The sequence below is a fragment of the Podarcis pityusensis genome (assembly GCF_964106645.2).
Source record: "Podarcis pityusensis genome assembly, chromosome: 15".
Lineage (NCBI taxonomy): Eukaryota > Metazoa > Chordata > Lepidosauria > Squamata > Lacertidae > Podarcis > Podarcis pityusensis.
Genome location: NC_138040.1, coordinates 42352460 through 42376849, shown reverse-complemented (window position 1 = coordinate 42376849; position 24390 = coordinate 42352460). Strand labels below are relative to the sequence as shown.

General features: G+C 47.0%; 1 long non-coding RNA gene across 8 annotated transcripts in view; it reads left to right on the top strand.

The window, feature by feature from the left end:
* Positions 1-24390, top strand: part of LOC308463870 — a 439765-nt gene that overhangs the window by 173301 nt on the left and 242074 nt on the right. The window lies entirely within an intron of this gene.

Sequence of the window (24390 nt, the reverse complement as noted above, 5' to 3'; positions counted from 1 at the left end):
TGCCGGGGGCGGTGCGCTCCCCCTGCACTCCTCTGCCTCTGCCAGTGAATGGAACCTGGAAGCCACAGCTGCGTGACCCCAGTAAGCGAGACTTCAGGGGGAGTGTCAAGGGGGAGGGGCATGGCACACTTGCAGGGGGGCACCTTCTCATTTTGCCTCAAGGGGCAAAACAGGATGGGCCACCCCTGCATTGTCCTCTGTTTCAACCAGCCTTGGGAATTTTGTGATCTTACGTTAGTTAAAAATAAATGGTGGCAGTTTCATTGTCCAATGCTGCTGCAGCTAATATACTGAGGTTCAAACAGCTTATACAACCGTCTGGGGTTTAACGGTTGCTACTGAGAACATCTCTCTCTCTCTCTCTCTCTCTCTCTCTCTCTCTGAGTGAGAAAGTAGCTGGGTGACCGGTAATGTAAAGTTCTCAAATGGCAGGAAGAGAAATGGTTAAGCAGGATCTTCACCTGCCCTTCCTGTTCTCAGCTGAACCTCCAACGCCACTTGTGGTTTCAGCCTAACTAGCAAAAGGCTTTTTCTTTTTTCCCCCTTTCCCTTTTCCTATTTTTAAAAAGCAATATTATGTGCACTTTGGCCAATGACCACTGGGTGGCAAAACTGTACCGCAGGGCATATTGAATAGGGGCATATTTCCTCAGCTGGTTGATCCCTTTGTCATCTCAGTATCCTGGAGGCCTTGGCGCTGAAGCGCTATTCATGCCACCTATTGAGAACTGGAACCCATTAAGTCAGAGCAGTGTTCAGGCATTACCATTCTTGATTATTGGGTGGCAAAGTTTATGGATTCTCGAGCTGAGATTGGTAAAAAGACATAGGAAGATACCTTATACTGAATCACAGCTCCATCCCGCTGAGTTCTGTCTATGCCAAGGGTGGGGAATCTCAGGGCCAGGGGCCAAATTCACCTTCCTTGAGTTTTGCCTGGAATGTGTCCTTGAGCTCTGTTAATGCCTCATACTCGCCTGGATGGAACAGAGAAAAGGCTGAAGAAATACAACCTGTGCCATTGATTGTGCAACCCGTACAGCACATAGGCGACAATTATTCACACAATTAATATTCCTGTTCAAAAACAGTTTTTCACCATTTATCAGACAAATGGGTCCTTCCTTACAGGAAAGCATTCTGGACAAGGCATCTGGAAGTACCTGTGCAATAGTTTGCTATGCTAATCTTCTCTGTATCGTTCCAATTTTAGTATATGTGCTGCTGAAGCGAAATAATGGAGGCGTACAATTTGGATTAAAAAATTGGCTTCCAGGTGGAAAAATCAAAATTGGAAACAGAACTGTTAGATCCCAAAACTAAGAACCTGTCAAGAATGTATAACTTGCTGTTGAAATGGAATACCCAGGATGAAACGGTGAAATCAACTATGATTAAATGGGCACAAGATGTAGGACATAATATTATGATGGCTGACTGGGAACAGTTATGGACCACAGGTATGAAGTTTACGGCATGCAATGCCTTAAGAGAGAATATAATGAAAATGATCTACAGGTGGTACATGACACCAGTCAAGCTTGCAAAAATATATCACTTGCCCGATAATAAATGTTGGAAATGTAAAGAGACTGAAGGTACATTTTTTCACCTTTGGTGGACGTGCCCAGGGATTAAGACATTCTGGGAGATGATTTATAATGAAATGAAAAAGGTATTTAAATATACCTTCCTGAAGAAACCAGAGGCCTTTCTCCTGGGCATGGTTGGCCAATTGGTGCCAAAAAAGGATAGAACTTTCTTTATGTATGCCACAACAGCAGCAAGAATACTCATCGCGAAGTATTGGAAGACACAAGATCTACCCACCCGGGAAGAATGGCAGATGAAGGTGATGGACTACATGGAACTGGCGGAAATGACTGGCAGAATCCGAGACCAGGGAGAAGAGTCGGTGGAAGAAGATTGGAAGAAATTTAAAGTTTATTTACAGAAACATTGTAAAATTAAGGAATGTTAGATGGATGTTGGAATGAAGTAATGTGGTTTTAGCAGAAATGCTATAAAGGATTAAGAAAAAACAGATTGTTAAATGGTGAAAGGAGGGAAAGTAAAGTTACATTATATTAAGATAAAATATAGGACAAAAACTGGAAAAGATGGAAATGACTTGCTGAAATAGCTAACTGAACTAGAATACAAAAAAGGGAGGTGTGAGGAGGTCAAGGAAATAAGTAAATGAAAGTTATGGGAAGATTCATTGTATTTTTTTTTCTTCTTCTTTTCCGTATTGCGATGTGATGTTCTGTTTTTGCTTAATATGCTGTTTTCTATTTTTCCTTTTTGTAACCTTTCAAATCTTAATAAATATTATTTTTTTTAAAAAAGCAATAGTTTGCCATGATGGCTGGAAACTCTCTACCTGGCTCTCAAGTAGCCTCATGAAAGGGCTGGCCCGGCTTAGCTGCCTTTTCTCACAAATCCTGCAGAGGTGCTCTGGATCGGCACTGGGTCCAAACAAAGCCTTTACTTTTTAGCTTATGATCTCACCTATTGAGATCCTCTGTGCTTCCTTCTTTTTCAGGGAATTCCAGACTTTGATAGCCTCAGGTCTGGACATGCCACTGTTATATAATTTCTCCTGTGAAAAGACACCCATCCTACGGCCCCCAAACTGGTAGAGCTGGATATGTATAAAACAAGGCAGCCGAAATAGTCAGCATGTTGGGGCATGTTCCATGGATTCCTTGATTGCAATTATATCCCACCTTTTTTCCAAGGAGCTCAAGGTGGTACACATAGTTTGAGGCAAGGCAAACACATTTGGGGCTTTTTAGTTAAGAAACAGAAAGTTGACTCAGGCTGCAAACCAAAACCCACTTACCTCTCGGGGTTCACATTAAATTCAGTTCACATTTAAAAGCAAACTTTACAAATTCACATTTTCTGAAACAATATTATTGTTATAGTTATCATTCCGCTTTCCCTCCAGAACCCAGACTCAAGGTAGCTCACAAAAATAAAGACAAACACAGATAAAAAAACCACAGATGGTTAAAAACATATAAAAGATAATACAGTGGTACCTCGGGTTACAGACGCTTCAGGTTACATACGCTTCAGGTTACAGACTCCGCTATCCCAGAAATAGTATCTCAAGTTAAGAACTTTGCTTCAGGATGAGAACAGAAATCGTTCTCCGGCGGCAGCAGGAGGCCCCATTAGCTAAAGTGGTGCTTCAGGTTAAGAACAGTTTCAGGTTAAGAACGGACCTCCAGAACGAATTAAGTTCTTAAACTGAGGTATCAGTGTAGTTGTAAACTAATTAAACTCCAATAGAATTAGTAATGATATATATTTTAATTTCATTTATTAAATTTGGATACTGTCCTTCATCCATAGATCTAAGGGTGGTTCACAACATAAAGTACAATACAAAAACACAAAATGCATGGTAAAAACATGAACAAAAACACAAACTAATAAACCTCCCCACCTCCCCCCACCCCTCCCCCTCCCCCAAACACATTTAAAGGGGTATGAGATGTTAATCAGCCCAAGGCCTGGTTGAAGAGGAATGTTTTTGCCTAATGAAGGCACCAGGTGAACCTCCCTGGGGAGAGCATTTCACAAACAGGGAGCCAGTGATGAAAACAACCTTTCTTGTGCTGCCGTCCTCTGGACCTCTCATGGGGCAGGCACGCAAAGAAGGGCCTCAGAGGATGATCTCAGGGCCCAGGTTGGTTTATGTGGGGAGAGGCGGTCCTTGAGGTATTGCGGTCCTGAGCCATTTGGGGCTTTATTGTTGAAAACCAGTACTCTGAATTGGGCCTGGAAACTACCGTATTTTTTGCTCTATAAGACTCACTTTTTCCCTCCTAAAAAGTAAGGGGAAATGTGTGGAGCGAATGCAGGCTGCACAGCTTTCCCAGAAGCCAGAACAGCAAGAGGGATTGCTGCTTTCACTGCACAGCGATCCCTCTTGCTGTTCTGGCTTCTGAGATTCAGAATATGTTTTTTCTTGCTTTCCTCCTCTAAAAACTAGGTGCGTCTTGTGGTCTGGTACGTCTTATTGGTAGCCAGTGCAGTTGGATCAAGATCACTGTAATATGATCAAACCTACGACTTGGCCAACAAATTCTGTACCATCTGAAGTTTCTGATGTCAGTTTGCATTTTGTGCATTTTTTTGGGGGGGGGGTTACAGAAAGCATTGTTTTAAAGTGTAGAGATCTTTTCTATTCTAGTTAATTCAACAGGGTTCTGGAAGATTCTCTGTGTGATACAAGCTGGTAGCAAGCTTCTATTCTGCCTAGAAACAAGCAGAAGGTTCCTGATGTTTGGTTTATTCCTTCAGAGAAGCTAAACAGCTGGTTTAAACTGGTTTTCTTATCTCTTTCTGTCAAGGTCATGCTGACTATAATAAGAGGTCAAAAGGCGCCTGAGTTTCACTCTCTGTCTCTCTTTCCTTCTGGTGCGGTGTTCTGTACACACAGTGGAACCTCAGGTTACATACCATCCTCCTTGCGAATGCTCCACTAACCCAGAAGTAGATGCCCCTAGTTGCTCCGGGATGTGGCGCGGCAGCAGCGGGAGGCCCCGTTAGCGAAAGCTAATGTTAAGAACGGTTTCGGGTTAAGAACAGACCTCCGGTAAAGAAAGTTATTCCTTCTAACGCAGCATGATTTATTTATTAAATTGCAACAGTTCCTTACCTGGCTCCAAAGGGCAGTGCTACTGCAGTGTGCCAGTATGATGCAGTTAATTTACTGGTGTCAGATTGGGACCAGGGAGACAAGGATATAGCTTCTGTTTTGCTTTCCTGGCAAAGGAGCAAAGCTCAGGTTGGCAGGGCTTGTGCATTTGAGCCATCTAGAAGCTTAGTTTCACCAATGCCTCTGAATTCACTTCAGGATTTAAAATCTTGCAGGGGAACTTTTAATCTTGGAGCTTGGGTTTGTTGAGAGGGTTGCTGTCATACTTTGATCAAGTATGACAAGTAGAGCTTTCTTTAATGGCTGACGACACAGATAAGGAAACCACAGTGATGATGAAAGTGAAGAGAACAAAGGATATGCCAGGAAGAGAGTAGTGGTGGCGGTGGGGGGAATCTGCCTTCAAATGGGGTGTCTTAAGTGGAACATTTGGTGTATCATTGAAAAAGATAAACATATCTTTTTCACACAATCTCTTCGTTTATTTATTGTTCTAAATCTTCTATTGCCATTTCCTCTATCCCTCCGTTTAAAGAATCCTTTCTCATACTGGGTTCTCAGCTTAGCTATCTATACGTTTCTGTATGCGATTCAGAATTCTTGCCTTTGACCTTCAATGTGGTTTTCCATCTGTGTTCTTGCAAGTTCCTCAGAAGCTTGTGAGACAATGAACAGTAATGGTAGACAAAGTTCCTTAAAAGGACAGCTTGCCCAACACCAATGATCTTCTGCAATGTGCCACTGCAGGACTAAAGAACCTGGAGTTCCCATGATGCTCTTGGGCTTCAACTCCCATGAGCCACAGCCGGCACCAGGGATGGTGAGAGCTGTGGTCAAGCAACATTTGGAGAGCCATAGGCTCCCCAGCCCTGCTATAAATGGCTTTGCACTGGAACAATGCAAGGGTCAGTGGAACCTATCATGTTCATTCGTATTTGCGGGACCGCCTCTCCTGGTCTGCCCTGCAGAGGACCTTAAGGTCCATGAATAATCATAGTTTAGAGGTCCTGGGCCCCAAGGAAGCTAGATTATCCTTCACTATCGCCAGGGCCTTTTCAGTGATGGCTTCGACCTGGTGGAATGCTCTGTCCCATGAGACCAGGGCCCTGCAGGATTTAACCTCCTTCCGCAGGGCCTGTAAGACAGAGCTATTCCACCTGGCTTTCCATTTGAACTTAGCCTGATCTTTTATTCCCCTTCCTCCCCCCCCCTTTTATTAAGATTGCCAGCTCTGGGATCCCACAGCTAATTCTCCCCTGGTCTCCTCGCTGGCCCAAGTAGGACTAATTTAGCCAGCTAGCCCTGGTGATCATCTAATGTTTATTGGATGGATTTTCCCCCTAAATTGATTTTTTAATTCTGAATTTATTGTTATTCACGTTTTATACTGTATTTTATACTGTTTTTTAAAACACTAAGTGTTTTAAATTTGTTGTTAGCCGCCCTGAGCCCAGTTTTCTAAACCAGGAAGGGCGGGATATAAATACAATTTTATTATTTATTATAATTATTCTGCTATGGTGGGGCTTTAGGGCTAGGAGTGGTTATGTGGCTCTGCCCTGTGCATGCATAGAGAGACTTTTGTAAGGCACTGACTGATGGCTGTTTTTTAAAAAGTCAGACAAATCTATTATACAGTAGTTTCTCTTGTGTTCAATGCCTTCACATTTTAAAAAGCCTTTAAGAATCATACTGTCAGGGGTTCAGGAGCAGAGGCAAGGGCAAGGGAGGAAACAGAGAGCGAGGGAGAGGAGGCAGAAGAAAAGATGAGTGATGACGACGACCCGAGATCTCCGAGTCTTTCCAGTGAATCAGAAGATTCACAGAAAGGAGCACCAGTGGCCAGGGCAAGGGGGGAGCCTAGGGGGACACCCCAGGAAGATAGAGCCAGAGGGGACTCAGAGGGGAGCAGTTGGAAATCAGGACCAGCGTCACCGCCAGAGAGCAGGGAAGAGGAAGGGCGCCAGGGATCAAGCGCTGGCAGCTCACAACAGGGGGGAGGGCACGAGTCAGGAGTGGCCACACCTCCATCGGGGAGCGAAGAAACGGTCAGACGGAAGGTGGAAGGTTGGGCGCGCGTGCCAAGTTCAAATGCACAGGAAGGTGGCGCAGTAGGCAGCCCGGAAAGGGAGCCAGGTCCTAAAGCCCGCCGAAAGGAGGGAGAAGAGTCAGGGGGGGTCAGCGTCAGCGTCAGAGGAATCCCGGAAGGAAGAGACCCCGGGGGGCAGAGGGACCCAGAGAAGAACAGTCAGGCGGAAAAGGTGGAGCAAGGCTAGGATATTAAGTTGGTGTACAAGGGGCGGAGACTCAGATGGAGCTTCGCCGATCTAACCATGAGACGTAGAGTTGCACGCAGCAGCTTGAGAATGGAAACTGTAACTCAATAAAGACTTTTATTTAATGATCGCTGGCTAGCGTGATCCTCTGTGAGCTAGGATCTGGAAGCAGCTCTGACAGTAAGCTCCATCCCTTGATTGTGGGCATCTACGTCCTCGCGGAGAGGAGAGAAAGCGGGTGCCTACTAGCGAGCTCACGAACGGCAGACAACATGACGGCCGAACAGCAGATAGTGGAACTCAGAGAAGCAGTGACACGACTGAATGCCGAGGCTCTTGCATCCAGGAAGAGAGAGGAGGACGCAGCTGCCGCCTACAGGGATCTCCAGGTCAGGTTGGAAGTGCTTACGAAGCAAGGGCAACTGACACCCAAACCGGAGGGGATTGGGTTGGGGAGACGAACAGGCGGTCTGGTCTCTCACTTCGATGGGAATTTGCAACAGTACCCCAACTTTAGAGCAGATGTAATGTGTGCACTGCAACTGCTGAACAAAGACTTTAGAGATGAGCAAGAGAAGGTGGGATTCATCATGTCCCATTTGCATGGAGATGCTAAAGCATGGCTGCGCAATTTGTGGAGAGATAATGATCCGGCGCTCCAAAATGCGGATGCCTTTATTAAAGCGATGGATGGGTGCTTTTTATCAAGCATTGACGTGGATCTTGCTCGGCAGGAGATACATGGACTGAAGCAAGGGAGGGCCAGCGTAAGGCAGTACCATGCCCGCTTTTTCGCTTTGGTCAGTGCCCTGGAATGGGACAGAGATTCGGCTCCTGTAAGAGACCTGTTTTGGGAGGGATTGCACGGCTCGGTTAAAGATGAAATTGCGAGGGGGGAGAGACCCCGGACCACGCAGGAGATCGTTCAGAGGGCGCTGGCGGTGGGGGTGCGGCTGGAAGGACGTCCGTGGAGCAGGGACGAAGGGCGTGGAGGGCGCGAACCAGCCAGGGGCTCCTCCTTCCTTCCCAGAGAAGCAGCGCGTGCGCAATCCACGCCTCCGCCAGGAGGAGGAGCGGAACCTATGGAGGTTGGAGGTGCAAGGGCTCAGTCAGCAGCCAGAGCCCTAGCACCGGCAGCAGTGAAAGCGAAGCCTCCTAGAGGGAACAGGAAGTGTTACATCTGCGATGATCCACAGCATATGGCGAAAGAGTGTCCCCAGAGGCTCCACAAGCACACTGCAGCCTCAGCAATGGTAACTGCAGCAACGCAGCAAGGACAACCACAGCAGGGAAACGAAGGAGTCTGGTTGGAGGAAGAGGCACTGGGGCCCAACCAGACGTGTCAGTGAAGCAGTCCCCAGAGATTTTACAGCCCATGGACCCCCTCCCGCCCAAACCGGTAGTGAAGCTCACCGCGTCGCTCCAGCTGCCCAATGGAATCACCATGGACGTGCCAATCACCATTGACTCCGGAAGCAATGCGGACTTTATAGGACAGGACTTTGTCGACCGGCACGCTATACAGTTGCTGCCTGCCACGCTGCCCCTGCAGGTTGTCACGGTGGATGGCAGGGAGCTGCTAGGGGGGCAAGTGGTGAAGCAGACGCCACCAATGGTGATGCGACTTGGGAATCACAGGGAAATCATCAGCTTCAATGTCACTCAACTATCGGACACGCCCATTGTATTGGGCATGAGTTGGCTGGACAAGCACAGCCCGACGCTGGCTTGGTACCAGAGGCAGCTGACCTTCGGCTCTTCCTTTTGCGCTGAACACTGCATCGTGCCCAGGCAGGAAGGAGGGGAAGAGGAGTCACAGCTGCAGCTAGGCACGCTGCAAGCGGTCCCCCACAAGTACGCAGAATTTTTGGAGGTTTTCTGCGAGAAAGAGGCAGACAGGCTACCCCCCCACAGACCATATGACTGCAAAATTGACCTGCTGCCGGGGGCGGCGCTACCCAAAGGGAAGCTGTATTCCATGTCTGAGGACGAACTGCAGGAACTCAAAGAGTTCATAGATCATAATTTGGAGCGCGGTTTCATCCGAGAGTCCAAGGCAGCGGGGGGCAGTCCGGTATTCTTTGTTAAGAAGCGGGACACGCCCCAAAAAAGACTTGTAGTGGACTTTCGCATCTTGAACAGTGTGACCAAGCCATCGGACTTCCCCATGCCCCAAATCGACGACCTCCTCGCAAAGGTACGGAAGGGCAGAGTGTTCACCAAGTTGGACCTGCGAGGGGCATACAACCTCATTCGCATGCGGGAGGGAGATGAGTGGAAGACAGCCATGTTCACGCCCCTGGGCACCTACGAATATAGAGTTATGCCTTTTGGATTGCAAAATGGCTCCCACGTTTTTCAAGCTTTCATGCATCACGTGTTGGCGGGGCTCCTCTACAAGACGTGCGTCTGTTTCTTGGTTGACATCCTGATCTTTTCGGAATCGCAGCAGGAGCATGACAGACACGTCAAGGAAGTGCTGAGCAGGCTACAGCAACATAGGCTTTACGCCAAGCTGGAGAAGTGCCAATTCGACGTGACCGAGGTGGATTTCCTGGGCTACAAGTTGTCTGATAAAGGGCTCGCCATGGACAGCGCCAAGGTCCGAGCAGTGTTGGATTGGAAAAGCCCACGCAACCGGAAGGAGGTCCAACGGTTTGTCGGCTTCGCGAACTTCTATCGCAAGTTTATCAAAGGCTTTGCGATGCAGACAGCGGCCATCACGGACACGCTCAGCTCCAAGAAAAAGAAGTTCATCTGGACAGAGCAGGCGGAGCAGTCCTTTCAGGCACTCAAGCGTCTCTTCGCGTCGGAAGAGCAGCTGCTTCATGTCAACCCCAGCAGGCCGATGAGGGTGGAGACAGACGCTTCGGACAGAGCCGTGGGAGCAGTCCTGCTGCAGAAAGACCCGCAGGGGGTTTGGAGGCCGGGAGCGTTTTACTCAAGGAAGCTCAGCAAGTCCGAACAGAACTACACCATCTGGGACAGGGAGTTGCTGGCCATTCATGCAGCGTTCAAAGCGTGGAGGCACTTCCTGATCGGCGCCAAGCACACGGTGCAGGTCTGCACGGACCACAAGAATCTAGAGCACTGGCGCACGGCACAGTTCCTGAACCAGAGGCAGATACGTTGGGCTGAGTTCTTTGCGAATTTCGACTTCCGAATAGAGTATGTCCCGGGGGACACCAACATCATGGCGGATGCTCTCTCCCGTAAGCCACAGTATCTGGAGGAGGCAACGCCAGCGGCCGCCATGCACATCTTCGCACCGACAGTGTGGGCGTGCGCGGCGGCAACAGTTGACCTGGATGCGGTGCGACGAGCGTTGCAGGATGACTCCTTCGCGCAAGCAAAGATGGCAGAGGTGCACAGGGGCACGGCAGCGACCGACGAGTTCCAGCTGCGAGATGGTTTGCTCATCCGTAAAGGGGCCATCTACGTGCCGGGAGACGAACTTCGCGCCAAGGTACTGCAGCAGCTGCACGACGCGCCCACTGCCGGGCACTTTGGCAAGGAGAAGACGGTGGAATTAGTAGCCAGAGACTTCTGGTGGCCCGGAATGAGAGGGGAAGTCGCGGACTACGTGGCGAGGTGTGACACCTGCCAGAGGTCCAAACCAGTGCACAGACCGCCGGCCGGACTGCTGGAACCGCTGCAAACTCCGTTCGAGCCATGGGAGAGAGTGGCCCTGGACTTTGTCACGGATCTGCCCAGCTCGAGGGGCAAGACGGCTGTGCTGGTGGTGGTGGATTTGTTCTCCAAGATGGCACATTTCATTCCGTGTGCGAAGGTGGCCACGGCGGAACAAACCGCCAAACTGTTCATAGACCACGTGTTCAAGGTTCACGGTCTGCCGCGGTCTATTCTGTCCGACCGAGGGCGACAGTTCATCTCAAACTTCTGGCAGAGGCTGATGGGCTTCCTGAACGTCAAGATCAACCTGGCGTCGGCTAGACACCCGCAGACCAACGGGCAAGCGGAGCGGGTCAATGCCATCATGCAGCAGTACCTGAGATGTTATGCGAATCAACAGCCTGCGACGTGGGTGGATTACCTGCCTCTCGCCGAGTTCGCCTACAACAACACGAAGCACGTGTCCACGGGGGTCACGCCGTTCTTCGCCAACAACGGGAGGCACCCTAGAACCTTCCCGAGACTGGAAAGAATGGGGGAGGGGGAGCCGCAGACAGCAGATGCGTTCGCGTCGGAGTTGCAGGAGGTCCACGATCAGCTGCGGCGGCACCTGGAGCTGGCTAAACACGCATACAAGGTACAAGCGGACAAACACAGAAGGGTTGGCGAAGAGATCCATGTGGGAGACTGGGTCTGGTTAGCAGCCCACGCAGTGCCGGCCAGGTCGTTGGCGAAGAAGAAACTAGGGCATAAACAACTGGGGCCCTACCAAGTCGACGAACAGGTCAACCCGGTGGCTTTCAGGCTGGCTCTTCCGGAGGGTTCCAGAATGCATCCGGTGTTCCACAGATCGGTGCTCACTCCCTACAAGGCACCTCACAGGTTTCAGGAACCAGGAACGGCACCGGGTCCGCTCCGAGAGAGAACCGGGCAAGGGGGAGTGGCACAGGAGGAGCGCATCAACGAAGTCACGGAGATTTTGGACTCCAGATGGGGGGAAGAGGGGGTAGAATACCTTCTCGCCAAGGAGGGCACCCCGGCCAGTGCCAACAGCTGGGTGCCGGGCTACGCTTTAGACGAACCTCTGCTCAAAGAAGAGTTTCATGCCCTCTTCCCACATAGGCCAATGCCAGCAGACTTTTTCGACGACTGGCTTTTCACGCCCACGCTTTCAGCCAGCACGTTCCGGGGGTTCGACTCGGACGAGGAACCGACACGAGACGCCCGTTCCCCAGAGGGGTCACCCTCGGGATCTGCTTCAGAACCCTCATATTGGTGGGATGATCGACCAGAGGAGCAGTTCCGCAGAAGGTGGCTGGAGGGTCCAGGACGAGCAACGTCTCCAGAAGGCAACGAAGGAGAGACGGACATGGACGTTTTCGGGGACGACCCGGGTTTCGAGCACGGCGGCACAGAGATGGAAGCGGAGGTGACCGTCGTCAACGAGAGCAGGGAGGAAGAACCGGAAGACTTCGGATGGCGGCCCGCCACGGGAAGCGAACTGTATCCGACATTCGTCCCCCTGACACGGCAGCACCCAGATCCCGCACCGGAAGGAGGGGAGGGGGGAAGAGGGGGCTTCGAGGGGGGGATGGATGTCAGGGGTTCAGGAGCAGAGGCAAGGGCAAGGGAGGAAACAGAGAGCGAGGGAGAGGAGGCAGAAGAAAAGATGAGTGATGACGACGACCCGAGATCTCCGAGTCTTTCCAGTGAATCAGAAGATTCACAGAAAGGAGCACCAGTGGCCAGGGCAAGGGGGGAGCCTAGGGGGACACCCCAGGAAGATAGAGCCAGAGGGGACTCAGAGGGGAGCAGTTGGAAATCAGGACCAGCGTCACCGCCAGAGAGCAGGGAAGAGGAAGGGCGCCAGGGATCAAGCGCTGGCAGCTCACAACAGGGGGGAGGGCACGAGTCAGGAGTGGCCACACCTCCATCGGGGAGCGAAGAAACGGTCAGACGGAAGGTGGAAGGTTGGGCGCGCGTGCCAAGTTCAAATGCACAGGAAGGTGGCGCAGTAGGCAGCCCGGAAAGGGAGCCAGGTCCTAAAGCCCGCCGAAAGGAGGGAGAAGAGTCAGGGGGGTCAGCGTCAGCGTCAGAGGAATCCCGGAAGGAAGAGACCCCGGGGGGCAGAGGGACCCAGAGAAGAACAGTCAGGCGGAAAAGGTGGAGCAAGGCTAGGATATTAAGTTGGTGTACAAGGGGCGGAGACTCAGATGGAGCTTCGCCGATCTAACCATGAGACGTAGAGTTGCACGCAGCAGCTTGAGAATGGAAACTGTAACTCAATAAAGACTTTTATTTAATGATCGCTGGCTAGCGTGATCCTCTGTGAGCTAGGATCTGGAAGCAGCTCTGACACATACTTTACAATTGTGTCATTCAGTTTTGGAAAGCAATTTGCCACCAGGCTGATCATATTTGTAATGTGTTTATTTAACGTAGCCTCTTGGTTGTTTGTTTCTGGAATGAACCTGCTTTAGAACATTCCGTGTTCACAAGCATTTTATTGATTACAGGGCATTCAAGATGGTTTTGACATATGCAGCCGGGAGCTTCACTGATGAAGCTCATTGGGTGATCTTGGGCCAGTTATATGTCTCAGCCCAAGCTACTTCATTGGGTTGTTCTGAGGATAAAACATGTGGACAGAAGAACTAGATTCATCACCCGACCTCCTTAGAGGAAGGACATACAGCTCACGGCTTCCCAACCAAGGAAAAGCAGCAATAAATCCCTGGTGTGGATTTTATTTAACGGAGCCTGAATCTAGAATTCCAGAACTCACTCACAAGGTGCTCCAGTCCCAGAAAGGAGAGGAAGCAATTTTTGCCCCCCTCTGCACCTCACAAAATATGCTATAGAGCAGGAGTCAAATTTGGCCCTCCAGTCATCAAACCTCTCCCTAGGCCGCCCCCTTTCAGTGCCCCTAATCTGTGCCCTCCTCAAACGTGACTGGAATGTCTGCTTGGACTGTGGTAATTCATCTCAGATGTTGGGGTGGAGGATGAAGGGAGGGTTGTGCACGTAGTAGGATATAGCCTATTATACAAAGATAGTGGTCACATCCACTCCATCCACTATTGCCTTGGGCCCCATAATAATAATTATTATTTTATTTATTAAATTTGTATACCACCTGTTATGTACTGAAGTTCTCACCCTGGGCCAGCAGGGGGATACTGTAGATAGTTATGCAAATAAGGGATCAAAAGGGATGTTCAGTGATTGGATAGTTTTAGTAAATTGTTACAGTTACGTTGTACTAGAGCTCTATATAAGCAGGCGGACTGAACCCTTCAGTAGAGTTCTGTTCTGGCCTGTGAATAAACAAGAGCTGTTTGAAGAATCGCTGTGTCGTCTGATATGTTCACCCACAACTTAACACCACCTGTAGATCTTAACACCCATCTGTAGATCTCAGGGTGGTTCAGAAGGTTGTCCATGAGGGAATGTGACCCTTTGGATCCCCCATCCCTGCTCTAGTCAGTTTCAGACACTCTGGAGCAGTGTGGGAGGTAGTGATGGGGGCTACAGAAACTTCTACTCCTCTTGTAAAAGCCTCCATTGGATTTTAGTCCCTTCCGTGAATGGATCCCTTCTGTTTCGTGGAAGGGTAAGTCTGAATCCAACCATATGCCATTAAGGTATTTGTATGCTGCCTTTCTGCCCAGCAACAGGCCTCAGTTAACAGGTAAAGGTAAAGGAAAAGGACCCCTGACCATTAGGTCCAGTCGTGGCCGACTCTGGGGTTGCGGTACTCATCTCGCTTTATTGGCTGAGGGAGCCGGCATTCAGCTTCCAGGTCATGTGGCCAGCATGACTAAGCCGCTTCTGGCAAGCCAGAGCAGCGCACGGAAATGCTGTTTACCTTCCCGCCGGAGCGGTACCTATTTATCTACTTGCACTTTGACGTGCTTTCGAACTGCTAGGTTGGCAGGAGCAGGGACAGACAACGGGAGCTCACTCCGTCGCGGGGATTCAAACCGCCGACCTTCTGATCAGCAAGTCCTAGGTTCTGTGGTTTAACCCACAGCGCCACCTGCGTCCCATCAGTTAACAGGTAGTTGACAATAAAGGGCAAAACACAATAAAACAATATGCTTTTTTTTTTAAAAAAAAAAAGGTTATGGTAACTGATGAAGTTCTCAGATCTGGGGGCCAGCAACCAGTGACCCTCCAGATGTTCTCATTCTGCAGGCCTCAAAAAGTGAGCCTGGGGAAGTTGAGGAGGCGACTCTTCCTTCCAGCCGCCGTCCATGGCTATTTCAGAACATCTTGTTCTTGGTGTTATTGTTTTGTACTTTAAAGAATGTGTGTATTCCTTCCAAGACCAAAGAAATGCAATGAATGTTCTATGTGCAGCAGCACAGTATAGCAAAGCTGGTGATAATTGCCACTGGTTGCGTGCCGATCATGCACCCAGGTGAACTTTGGGAACATCCTTTTGTTTATATATAATCTTTTCCCATAGGTGCCAGGCCAAATGTGACTCATGAATGACAGGTTTTAAGGATCCACACACAGGCGCTATTATTATTTTTAAAGAAAATACTTGTTTCATTACTTACATCTAAGCATTGCTTAATGATGGTTGATGAGAGAGGAAGAAACACTCCAGGGTATGTGCCCTGGCGTCTGTTTGTATTCAGTTCCCCCCAAACATTTTCTAGAAGTGCAGAGAGGTATGTTGAGTGGAGAGATTTTTACGTCCAGTTCATTGGCATTTCCTTAAAGCTGAAAAAAATATATGCTAGTCAATATGCCCATATGAGAAAACTATACATTTTTTTTAAAAAAATATTTATTGCATTAGCCGAGTGGCCATAGCATGATATACATTGAAATAACAACATAAAATGGGGGTGGGGAGGTAGAGGTAGATATCGTCCTGGACGAATACTTAAAGAAAGAGAAAAAAAAAACAAAAACTGCTGAGGCTGGAGGAGGACCGTTGAAGGGTCCTTCAGCTCCTCAGATTAGTCCTAACTCGATTGTCCTTGTACAATAAGGCTACTTGGAACTTCGTTCGGTTGTGCGGCGTATCGACTGCAACTGTGGTGTTAAGGAAGAAGTTAGTGCCGCTTTCCTCTTCATCACACTAAGCAGGAAGTTAGCTGTCATCTCGGTAATCCAACAATCAGAATCCTGCAAAAAGAGGGACACTATCCAAGGCTGGATTGGGAGATGGAACTTATTCACGAGGGGAGTTAAAAACCGAGATCTTTCATCTGTCCAGTTGGGACAGAAGAGCATTACATGTTCCATAGTCTCCAGGGCCGTGTCATTACAGGAGCATGTTCTGTTTGCGATGGGAACTCTGGAATAATGACCCGACAGAACTGCTGTAGGAAAACAGTTGAGACGGGCACAGGTAAAGGCCCTTCGCTTAGCCTCTGAAGAAATTGTGAAGCAGTATAGAGGGATCCCTTCAGGGGGTGGAATAGCTAGGGCTAGGCCTGAACACGGTCCTCTTGCACAAGAAGCTGTGTTAGAGAAGTCAAGTTGCTGTAGTTTCTTTTTAATTGGGGGTAGGGCCACCGGGCTGATACACTCTAAGTTAAGAACAGTTTTACAATTCAAATTGAGAAGAGAGCGGAATTTGAGGTTAATTGTAGTTTTCCAAGGGGAATTATGAATATCTCTTAGGATCAGATTGGAAAAGCCACCTCTAATTCGAGCATCCGATGCTAATAGGTGGAAGGTGTAGGAAATGGCTCGACTCCATGCTCGTCTAACAATTGAAGGCTGGGCAAACTCGAGTCGTAGGGCTGCACCTGAGACACATCTCGGGACGCCGGAAAGAGATCTCAGAAACATATGAAGTGGGCGATCCAAGTTACCTGATATTGCTGTAGTCCATACTTCGCATCCATATAATAATTTAGGGACAACTTTGGCATTAAATATTTGAATTGCTGCTGGAAGGTGTTTGCCGCCCTTCTGGTGGTAAAATCGGACAATGGCGTTAGAGGTCGTGGTTGCAGCGAGAAAGGCAGATTGTAGATGGGTGGTCCAGGAGAGATTATAAGTGAATATTAAGCCTAGATATTTAAAGGCTTTTACCTTTTCTAAGTAGCCACCTGTGATCTTAAGCGGCTCCAACTTGAGTTTGCGGGAACGAGTGAAGTGGAGGACTTTCGATTTTTTATAATTAATATTAAGAGCTTCCGCCTTACAATAGGCGATAAATGCATTAACTGCATTTGCTAGGTCCGCAGCTGTTCTGGATAAGATGACGGCATCATCAGCATAGAAAAGGGAAGCAACGGGGTGGCCTGCTAAGTGAGGAGGATACTTAGATGCTAGCTTCAAAGTGGAAATTGCATCATGAAGATAGAGATTAAACAGTAAAGGGGCCAAGAGACAACCTTGTCGGACGCCCTTGGCCGTTGGAAATGGAGTAGTGAGGGAGCCGTTAGGACCAGTTCGGACGCGAGCTGTGGTGTTTGAATAAAGGGAGATAATTAGGGAGAGGAGGTGCGGATCAATTCCCAGATGGGCAAGTTTGGACCATAATCTCTGCCTAGGAATGGAATCAAAGGCGGCCTCCAGGTCCATGAAAGCGGCAAATAGGTGGCCTTGCCTTGGAGCAGTGTATTTACTGGCAAGGTGATAGAGAGTTAGACAGTGGTCCATGGTTGACGCTGACTTTCGGAAACCAATCTGTTCTAGCGGTAGAATGTTCCTCTCCTGGATCCATGAGAGAAGTTCCTTCAGTAAAACAGCGGCAAATATTTTCCCCGGGATGGATAATAAGCTGATGGGGCGATAGTTCCTAGGGATGTCACTGGCTGATTGGACAGGGCCTCCAAACATTCTTCACACTATTTATGGGTGAAGAAATAATAATAATGATGATGATGATAATAATAATAATAATAATAATAATAATAATAATAATAATAGATGTCAGGGGTTCAGGGACAGAGGCACAGGGTAGACAGGAGATGGAGAGCGATGGGGATGAATCCCAGGACAGCGAGGAAGAGGATGACAATGACTCAAGAGATTCCATGAGTCTTTCCAGCGAATCAGAGGATTCCCAGAAGGGGGCGCCGGTGGTCAAGGCCAGGGGAGCCCTAGGGGGGACGTGTCAGGAGCAGGGGGCCAGCGGGGGATCCCAAAGTGGCAGCTGGGCGTCAGGACCAGCCTCCCCGCCAGAGTGCAGCGAAGGGGGTGGAGGTTCCAGTGTATCAGGGGAAGCAGCTCCGGCAGCAGAGAAGGGAGGGAGGTCGGAGCAAGCCACCCTCCCGGAAGGGGAGGGGAGTAGTGAAGGGAGTAGTGTAACTGTCAAAAGGAAGGTTAGAGGTTGGGCGTGCGCGCCAAGTTCAAATGTGGAGGCGCGCGGAAGTACAGGGAGCCCGGAGGAGGAGCCAGGTTCCAAAGCCCACAGGAGGGGGGAAGAGCAATCTGGGGATTCCGCGTCAGGGGAATCCAGGAGGGGCGAAACCCCAGCGGGCAGGAAGACCCTGTGGAAAAGGAAAGAGAGGAAGAGGTGGAGGAGCGCAAGCCTCTTAAACTGGTGCAGGGGAGGGACTGACTCAGAGGGGACTTCAACGGTCTAAGCGTAACAGACGTGGGGCTGCGCGCCTCGGATGTGAAGCAAACAATGAACTCCAATAAACACTTTTGTATATAAGAAGAACTTGGCGTTGGTCTTTTGACCTGAGGCAGCCCTGACAATAATAATAATATATTTATACCCCGCCCTCCCCAGCCAAGGCTGGGCTCCGGGTGGCTAACAACCAATAATAAAAACGAGTTGAATGAATACAACTTAAAAACAAGATACAACATTAAAACATTAAACAATTGTTTAAAAAATTAAAAAATTAATTTTTAAAAATTAAAATTAAAAAAAAATTGGGGTTGGTGGGTCTTTCACTGATTAGTCTCCAGGGGAGGCTTGGATTTCTTCAATAGCTAAGGAGTAGGAATGTAAGAAGGCAGAGATTTTCGTTCCAAATTGTAATTATTACAATCAGCATTGTTTAATCTTAAATGCTGATTCATTATTTTTAAACACAAATTGCTGCAGAAATGTGAACTGAATTTAAGACTTGAAAAATGAGAAACTGAAAGAACAGAAAGAAAATAAATGGACAGTTTTGTGATGTGTACCAAACAGATCCTTAATTTCATAGGACTTTCTTTTTCTTTTTCTTTTTCTTTTTTTTTCTTTTTCTTTCCCACTTCTCAGGCCAAAACACAAGTTTCCTCCCACCATCCCACCCACCCACAGTAGCTTCCTCTTCTTCTCCCTGCCTTCCTTTGTAAAGAAACAGGAAGGCATTTTTCTAAGTAATCAAAGGCTTTTTTTCTTTTGCAGGCCAGTCAGATTCAGTTCCTGAGTGTGAATAATCTTTCCTCTGAGCAAGTGGGTGACCTCAGCAGACAATCATCAGAAAAGTAGTCTTTGAGATGAATTAATTAAGCAAAAGCAGTCACTTGAAATGTATTGTGATAAGAGTACTTTTTAAAAGTGCCTGCTGTGCTCTCATTCATTTCCTCCTTGTCTTGGTGTTCAATTGGACTTTGAGAATCGAGTAATGCATGAAAAACTAACATCCTAGTAGTGCCTGATCTTGCCTCGAGTCTACTGTACGTGTGTGCATGTGTGCTTACATGTTTTTGTGTGTGCATTTAATTATATTTTTATTTGACAAGATTTATGGGTCAGATAAAAATACATAAATATTCATTAAAAATACTGATAAAATAAGCTGTTGAAAACAAAGTCCTATAAACTTGATCAAAATTTATATTAGGGGCTCTACCGTTTCCCACATTACTTGCTTTTTTTGACCAAATAAATTGTGTATTAGTTTTCCAGTATTTTCCCAATAATAGACCAATTATAGCAATACCAATTAATTCCCAATTAATACACTTTAGTTAAAGTGGCTCCCCGTGTGGTGGCTTTGATGCATTCCCGATCTTACATTTCTGTGTTCCATAGTCTTATTAATTTCAGTTACATTCCAGTTAAAATAGTAATCTCTTACAGTAGTTGCATTCTTAATTATTTCTATTTGTGTTATTATATTATATAAATTTATAAAACTTCAAGTGGGGAGCTCTGTTATCATTGTTTGGTCCTATGTGTGAAAGCTGTTATGTCCTGTCAGGCGTGGAGAGTCCTCCTCCCCCTTCCAACTTCACAGATAAGAATTAAGAAGCAGTTGATATATTTATAGTCCTTTTATTACAGCGTCATGTTTCAAGTACAAATACACAGCTCTCCGCAAGGAGGGCAGTTGGCTGCTCTAAATCCTCCTTCCGACTTCCGCAGCATTTTACATTCCGATGGGAAGTTCCTTCCTCCCCCAACTCCTTTGCTCTCTGATACGTTCAGACCGCCAAGTCCATGGTGAGGGGGACCCCCTACTCTCAAGTGACGTCTCAACTAGCTGTCCCCTTCCTTCTGGTTCCCTTGTCATGATCTCGTAGCTGGGTAACTCCTCTCTAAGCTGCTCAGCTTCTGTCTCTCTCTCTCTCTGCTTCTGAACACACTGTGGACAAGGGGGGGCACTCTTCCCCCTCCATCTCTCCATCAGAGAGAAGCTGGTCTGCCATAGAATGCATTGCCCAGTCCTTGTCTTCAGACCATTCCCTGACATGTCCATGGAGGGGGAAGAGTCCCCCCCCTTGTCCACAGCATGTTTAGAAGCAGAGAGAGAGATACAAAGGTTGGAAGCTCCCTATCAGGGAAGCTATACTGAAATGCAGGTGTTGCATTGAACTGTGGGATGGGCCAAATGACCTCCAAGATCCCACAGCAATCTCAAAGGCAGATTCTGTTATGCCCCCTGTCTTTTTTCTTTTTTAAAAAAATATTTTTATTAAGCAATTCCAACATAACAAATTATCAAACCATATAATCACGTACATTATTCCCCCTTTCTCCCCCACCCCTCTTCCATCCCTCCCTCCCCCCCAACCAGGGACTTCCTTCAGCTGCTCTCTCTGATTTCTCTGTGCATATTATTCTCTGCATGTTATAAAATTATACATATCCTTGCCTTGTCTATCTATCATGTTATCAACCAATAAATTTGTGTATGTTTATTCAAAACCTGCCAAGGAGTCCAGTTCATGTTGTTGTCTGTCTTTTTTTTTTTAAAGTTGTTAATCAGCCCATCTGGTATGTAGATGCTCATTTTGTTGTTCTGCCTGAGGTCTCAAGTGAGTAGCCAGATGATTCAAGGCTCCTTGCAACAGCCTTCTGATAATTTTAGAGTGAATAAGCATCTCCAAATAGACTCTACTTGTGAAGCCTCTTTTAAAAGCTCTCTGCCCACTCATTCTTTTTGTTTTCCAAAGCTTATGAAGTGAAGCACAAACAGCTAAAGCTACTAAGTATCTCTTGTAAAATGACATCACTGGTGGATGGAATGGATTGCAAACAAAAACTGTCTGCAACTGTAACCCACCTGAGCCCAATAAATTGGGGAAGTAGTGACACAAAAGATACCAGACAACATCACAAAGGAATGATATTTCAACAGCAATGAGAAAGCAATGAGCATCACTGATGCTGATGTTATTATCATTGGGTTGTCTCCAAGTAAGTCCTACTCAAAATAGATTATTATTATTATTATTATTATTATTATTATTAATTTATGCATGCCCCACCCATCTGGCTGGGTTTCTCCAGCCACTTCGGACCTAAGATAGCCACATTCATTAATTTTAATGGATACAATCTTCCACCTCAATTTTTCAAAATGTTCTACAGAGAAAAGAGAAAACCTGTCCCTACCCACAAATCAACAATCATGTAGATGTGACGTGAGAAGAAAACGGAATGTGGAGGGAAGAGGAAAGCAAGCTTTGGAGGCGTTGATCTCCTACCCCTCCAAATTTCTCTCCAGGTATCAGGGTGTGTGTCCTTTGAATTTGCCATTCTTCCATTTTAAATACAGTGGTACCTCAGGTTACAGATGCTTCAGGTTACAGACTCCGCTAACCCAGCAATAGTACTTCGGGTTAAAAACTTTGCTTCAGGATGAGAACAGAAATCGTGCTCTGGCGGCACGGCGGAAGCGGGAGACCCCATTAGCTAAAGTGGTGCTTCAGGTTAAGAATAGTTTCAGGTAAAGAACGGACCTCTGGAACGAATTAAGTACTTAACCTGAGGTACCACTGTACTAGATCTCGCAGGAATGGAAATAGAGAGAGACAAAATATCAGGAAACAAAATAAGGTGTGAGATCTCAACATAGTACTGAAAAAACGAATATCATCAAGTAACAATAATAATGGTAAGAATAAAGGGGGGATGTTGTAAAACAATGAAGCGAGAAAGGGTACCGATGCTTATGGGGCCCACCTGATCCCAGGGGATGGCACCTATAGACATACCTAGTGGCCACACAAGGGAATCATCTGTAGGGATGTGATGGGTGACGGTGGAGAGAGAACATCTTAAGTTCCTACTTCCCCAAAGAATAAGCAAACTGAAAGTCGGCTTTCCTTTTAAATTTGCACTTCTCTGAATTTTGCGATGCAGTTCCTCAACCAAGGAAAGTCTACCAAGAATGCATATACAGTGATACCTCGGTTGTCAAACGTAATCCATTCCAGAAGACCATTCGATCTCCAAAACATTTGACAACCGAGGCGCAAAGGGCGGTCGACAAAGTCAATGGAGAAAAAGGAAGAAAAGGCAGCAGAAGCCATTCGACTTCCAAGGAGCGTTAAAAAACGGAAGCAATTACTTCCAGGTTTTCGGCATTCAGGTTCAATTTCCAAGACGCTTGAAAACTGAGGTACCACTGGGACTTCCGGGTTGGCGCCATCGCCGAATGGCGGACTCCCTCCGAGCTCCGGAGGGAGCCTGCTCGGCAGGGGCTGGGTCCTACCGCACCGGCGATGCGGGGACCCTTAAAAACCACGGCCACGAGGGTCGTGGACATGGAGACTCGGCTGGCACCGCTAGCGCCCTCCCGACTCGTGAAGGAGCCTTTTTAAAGGCTACGGATCGGGTGCCGGGGAGAAGCGTGGTGCTTTGAGTCCTCTGCTATCCCTGCCGAGCGCAGCCGCATGCCATCCGGCGGAGAGCGCTGACTTCTTCTATTGAAAATTCGGACTTTTAGACAACAACCCGTGAGTAATTTGGAAACTGGGTTTAAAAGGAGGAAAAAAAGAATTTCTTTTTGAATTGGATACGAGCGGGGGGGGATCCAAAAAGGAAGTCAGTCCCCCCCCCCTATTGTAAACCTTTCAAGACAAGGACGGGGAAACCAAGGTCCAAAAAGATTTGTAATGCTGATAATCACTAAGAATTCCACGATGGGGAATCATAAGAACTGTGCTGGAGGATGAATTGAGGGAGAAGAAACGTAACCCCCCCCCCTGGGAACCGGGGTGATTGAAGAGAGAGCCTGGTGAAAAGAGTCGGAGATTTTGACAGCTGTCAAAGTAGCTGTCAAAGTCGGAAAGCAGAGAGGATTTTATTATGAGAACTTTGCTGGCTAAATTTGTTACAATTTGCTACAACTCGTTAAAACTTGGATACAAAATGGCGAAAATATGGATAACAATCGGACTTTTGGACTAGAGAAGACAAAGTTATAACAATCCCCCTAGAGGAGTTTCGGGACATTACAAAGATGGTTGTAAGTGAAAAAAAAACACCATTGGAATTTTACAGGACTGGTTATCTTCTGGGAAAGCTGCAAAACGGAAATAATATTTTGTCTACAGGGTGTTCAGCTAAAGGAGACAATAGAATTTTCTATTGAAGAAAGGAAGGGACTGAACGCAAGTTTTTGTTCCTGAATAACAATAATCCCTGCAGACTTACTAAGCTTCTGAATTAGAACGTTTCAGCAGCGGAACAAGAGGAAACTGGACTATAATTTGGAAAGAACAATGGGGGGAGCTTTATTAAAGATCTGAAGTTAAGTGTTCTAAAAATAATTATGAAAGGGAAAAAAAGAAAAAAAACCAGCAAGGAGTTGGGGGAAATAGGTGATTCATGGATTGTAAGAATTCCAGGCGGATAATATGGTTTGGTGGTCAGGGGGAAATTAAACCGGGGACAGGGGGGGAGAACTAAAATCCAAAGGCTTGTCAACTTCTTTTTTTGAACTGGCTTTGTCTCATCTTTTATACTCTTTATTTCTTATTTCTGATATCTTTATTATGTGGGGTGTTTCTATTATTAAAAAAAAGGGAAATTGTGGAATGAAAATGGGGTGGGCCTTGGGAAAGAAATTTTCTGTGTTTTATTAAGGGTATTGATGTGGAGTGTAGAAAACTTAAATTCGAATAATGGTTTAAACAAATTAAGTTTTTATTTAGAACTGAGAGCTTGTGGAGCCAACAATATGAAAAAGGAATATGGTAGGGGTGGGGGAAGGGGGGAGTCCCAGAAAGTGGATTTATGAAAATAAGGCTATGAACGTATTTTAATTATTGCTTTCTGTATTTTCTTTTTTTCTGAAAATCTTAATAAATATTATTTAAAAAAAAAAAAAGAAAACTGAGGTACCACTGTACTAGGAGAAGGTTCACATAAAAATGCATATATTAATATACATATGTGTGTGTGTATGTGAATTTGTACAAATGCATTATGTTAAGGATAGTTGCTTGCAAAAATATATGTTTGGAGAAATGCACACTAAAATGCTCCCAAATTTTTATGAGGATTTTTAAAAAGCAGTTTGCAAACTGATGGGGACATATGGCGAACTGAATTCAAGAAATTGAAATTGGCAGATTTATCCATCCTTTATTGTCAGCTTATTTCTTCCCAAAGTCTCCTGATGAAGTGCTTCTACAAAGCAGAACAAT